At 45.6% G+C, this 4,217-nt stretch overlaps 3 non-coding genes across 3 annotated transcripts in view; all 3 read right to left on the bottom strand.

Annotated features, from left to right (window-relative positions):
* The window catches only part of LOC145847334 (large subunit ribosomal RNA), a 3,631-nt gene extending 2,943 nt beyond the window's left edge, over nucleotides 1-688 (bottom strand). Inside the window, exon 1 of the ribosomal RNA XR_014371230.1 lies at nucleotides 1-688. This exon is cut by the window's left edge and continues 2,943 nt beyond it. This is a non-coding gene — a ribosomal RNA (large subunit ribosomal RNA).
* A 222-nt stretch (nucleotides 689-910) lies between these two features.
* On the bottom strand, nucleotides 911-1,063 carry LOC145847320 (5.8S ribosomal RNA). The gene has a single exon (XR_014371217.1). It is a non-coding gene; the product is annotated as a 5.8S ribosomal RNA (ribosomal RNA).
* Nucleotides 1,064-1,245: 182 nt separating this feature from the next.
* On the bottom strand, nucleotides 1,246-3,052 carry LOC145847333 (small subunit ribosomal RNA). Its single transcript, XR_014371229.1, has one exon. It is a non-coding gene; the product is annotated as a small subunit ribosomal RNA (ribosomal RNA).
* Nucleotides 3,053-4,217: the final 1,165 nt, after the last annotated feature.

Here is a 4,217-nt window from a genome sequence, read left to right as displayed (position 1 = left end):
ACGCAGCCTGTCCGAAGACCGACGCGGAATCTCTCCTCGGTCGCCGAGCCGAAGCTAATCGAACGCCTATAACACTCTTCCGAAGAAGAGCTACCTTGCGAACGACCAAAGTCAGCCCAGCAACCGGTCGCGGCCCTCGCCGAACGCTAGTGCAGCGCCGCGACGCCAGCGCAACCGTAAGAGTCTCCGAAGATCACTCAAACAGTAGGACAGCTCTCGCAGCGCCTGAAAACGTCCGGCGACTCGATGGGCGCCTCCGTTTGCCTCCAAGCGGTTTCACGTACTCTTTAACTCTCTCTTCAAAGTGCTTTTCAACTTTCCCTCACGGTACTTGTTCGCTATCGGTCTCGAGCCAGTATTTAGCCTTAGATGGAGTTTACCACCCGCTTAGGGCTGCATTTCCAAACAACCCGACTCCGGGAAAACCGCTAGGACGAATTACGACCGCCGCCAAGGGCCTAACACCCGCTCTGGGAAAAGGCCTCGATCAGAAGAACGTGGGCAGTCGTTGGTTCGCCGCATGCTGAATTCCATACGCTACATTTCCTCGCCCTCCAAAAAGGCTCGGATTTAGCGCTGGGCTTATCCCGCTTCACTCGCCGTTACTAGGGGAATCCTTGTTAGTTTCTTTTCCTCCGCTTAGTGATATGCTTAAGTTCAGCGGGTCGTCCCGCCCGATCTCAGGTCAAAAGTGATGTACTACAAAAGTACATGCGCTTTGTACGTCGGCCTTTTGAAGTCACTTAACTTATTCTCGAGCACCTACCGTCGTTGCTACCTCACCCGAGGCCAGCAGGCTGCTCACGCTTCAGCTGTGAAATCGCCAGACCAGCTGTCTTTGACGACACGCTCCTTAATTAAGAAACGAGTCGCAGGCACTTTCAAACTAATGAAAGGATCGGTGTGTTAAAGACCCTGAGACGGACGTGGCCCCAGGATTACCCGAGGCCGCAATACGCGTTCAGAATATCGATGCTCAATGTGTCCTGCAATTCACATTACTTCTCGGAGCTAGCTCCGTCCTTCATCGACGCTCGAGCCGAGTGATCCACCGCTAAGAGATCTCTCGTGTTAATCAATCTCAATGCAACCAAAAAATCGTGTTCAAAAAGAAGCGGCCGCGCCAGCACTTGCGTGCTGAATTATTACTCCCGCTGTCAGAAAGCAACGCGACCGAACTATAACAGTTACAGGGCTCGGTCCCTTCGAAGAAGAGACGTCGCTTGAAATCAAATTTCGATTCGTTAATGATCCTTCCGCAGGTTCACCTACGGAAACCTTGTTACGACTTTTACTTCCTCTAAATGATCAAGTTCGATCGTCTTTTCGAACACCGGCGAGTGCGTTGCCGCACGTACCAGGCTCAATCGGAGGACCTCACTAAACCATTCAATCGGTAGTAGCGACGGGCGGTGTGTACAAAGGGCAGGGACGTAATCAACGCAAGCTAATGACTCGCGCTTACTGGGAATTCCTCGTTCAAGGGAAACAATTGCAAGTCCCTATCCCTAGCACGACCGGGGTTCAACGGATTACCCGGACCTTTCGGCCTAGGGAACACACGATGATCCGGTCAGTGTAGCGCGCGTGCGGCCCCGAACATCTAAGGGGCATCACAGACCTGTTATTGCTCAATCTCGTGTGGCTAAACGCCACTAGTCCCTCTAAGAAGTTGTCTCCGACCCAATGGGTCGAGCAGCTATTTAGCAAGTAAGAGTCTCGTTCGTTATCGGAATTAACCAGACAAATCGCTCCACCAACTAAGAACGGCCATGCACCACCACCCACAGAATCAAGAAAGAGCTCTCAATCTGTCAATCCTCGCTGTGTCCGGGCCGGGTGAGATTTCCCGTGTTGAGTCAAATTAAGCCGCAGGCTCCACTCCCTGGTGGTGCCCTTCCGTCAATTCCTTTAAGTTTCAGCTTTGCAACCATACTTCCCCCGGAACCCAAAGACTTTGGTTTCCCGGAAGCTGCCGGACAGTTCTTAAGTTCGACACTGCCCGATCGCTAGTCGGCATCGTTTAAGGTCAGAACTAGGACGGTATCTGATCGTCTTCGAACCTCTGACTTTCGCTCTTGATTAAAGAAAACATTCTTGGCAAATGCTTTCGCAGTCGTTCGTCTTGCGCCGATCCAAGAATTTCACCTCTAACGGCACAGTACGGATGCCCCCGTCCGTTCCTATTAATCATTACCTCGTGCTCCGAAAACCAACAAAATAGAACCGAGGTCCTATTCCATTATTCCATGCAACATTATACAAGCGTAAAGCCTGCTTTGAACACTCTAATTTTTTCAAGGTAAACTTGCCGGACCACCGCAACACTCAGTTAAGAGCACCGCGAAGGCACCGACCAACAAGAACAACAAGGCCAGTGCTAGCCTTTCGACCGACCAACCTCGCCGTCCCTATATCCAACTACGAGCTTTTCCGCAACAACTTAAATATACACTTTTGGAGCTGGAATTACCGCGGCTGCTGGCACCAGACTTGCCCTCCAATGGATACTCGTTAAAAAGTTTAAAGTGTACTCATTCCAATTGCAGGACCTCGTACGAGGTCTGCATTGTTATTTTTCGTCACTACCTCCCCGAGCCGGGAATGGGTAATTTGCGCGCCTGCTGCCTTCCTTGGATGTGGTAGCCGTTTCTCAGGCTCCCTCTCCGGAATCGAACCCTGATTCTCCGTCACCCGTTACAACCTCGGTAGGCCGATACCGTACCGACGATAGTTGATAGGGCAGTTGCTTTAATGAGATGTCGCCAGCACTAGGCCGTGCGATCCGCAAGCTTATCCAGAGTCACCATTGTAACGACCCGAAAGCCGGTTAGTTTTGGTCTGATAAATGCGCGCCTCACGTCAGTTCGGCGCTTTACGCATGTATTAGCTCTAGAATTGCCACAGTTATCCATGTAAAAGCGTACAATCAAATGAACCATAACTGATTTAATGAGCCATTCGCAGTTTCACTGTACGTGAGCTCGTACTTACACTTGCATGGCTTAATCTTTGAGACAAGCATATGACTACTGGCAGGATCAACCAGATAACTATCCGAGGGCGTTTAAACCCGTTGCTCGACTGAGCGTTTTTACTGTATAAATACAGACCTTTTCTATCACTCGGCTTAAAAGCCTTGCGAACGTTACTGAAAGTCGGCGCCGGCCTTTTGCTGTTTAAAGCGCCAGCCCGCGTCGACTGCAGCATGCAGCTATACAACTGACTGTTCTTTCTCCCGACCAACCGTTTGCCTTCTGCCGGTTAACTCGTCAGCAGCAACACGCCATCTGTCTGCTGCAGTTACCCGCCTCGAGCCGTGCCTGCCTGCGTCGGCTACTCGTCTCGACGACTTCGCAAAGCTATAAGCCTACCGCCGCTGGACGCTTGTAGTTTTTCATACGCTGCTCCAATGCGTTTACATAGCACGTTCGCCGCCGCTGCAATAGCCGCGCCTCGGGTGCTAAACAGTAATGCTTTAAGCCCGCTTTCTCGTCAAGTCGACCGAACGCACAAACACGTCTCTCTCACTAGTGTAAAGTAATGCATACGTGTATGATGCTCAAATGTTGCTGTTGAACTTTTTTTGCCGATTTTTTCCGATTTTTTTCAATTTCTTTGTTTCTTTTCGATTATTTTAATGTTTTAAGCTTATTTATGCTACGTTTAAATGTTTTAATACTTTTTTATACTTTATTTAATATGTTTAAAAGAAATAAATAAAAAAAAATATGTATAAACTACTTTTTTTAATGTTTTAAATATATATATATTTATTATAAATAAACTTTATTTGTATTATTTTTTATTTAAGCGTACTTTTTAAATCTTTATATTTGTTTTATCGTTTTAAGCACATTGCGATAAATATAATAAACAAAAAATTGAATAAAAATAATAATAATAAAAAAAAAAAAAAAAAAAACATAAGCTTATTTTATATTTTTATTTTATTTTTATTTAAACTTACTTTTCAAACCTTAATACTCGTTTTATTTTTTTAAGCAGATTGCGATAAATATAATAAACAAACAATTAAATGAAAATAAAATAAAAAAATCAAACATAAGCTTATTTTATATGTTACATTTTATCTTTATTTAAACTTACTTTTTAAACCTTTATAGTTGTTTTATTTTTTAAGCACATCGCGATAGATATAATAAACAAACAATGAAATAAAAATAATAATAATAATAATAATAATAATAATAAAA

This window comes from Thalia democratica, unplaced genomic scaffold, assembly GCF_965202585.1.
Source record: "Thalia democratica unplaced genomic scaffold, ktThaDemo2.hap1.1 HAP1_SCAFFOLD_886, whole genome shotgun sequence".
NCBI lineage: Eukaryota > Metazoa > Chordata > Thaliacea > Salpida > Salpidae > Thalia > Thalia democratica.
This window is presented reverse-complemented; position numbering and strand designations above follow the sequence as displayed.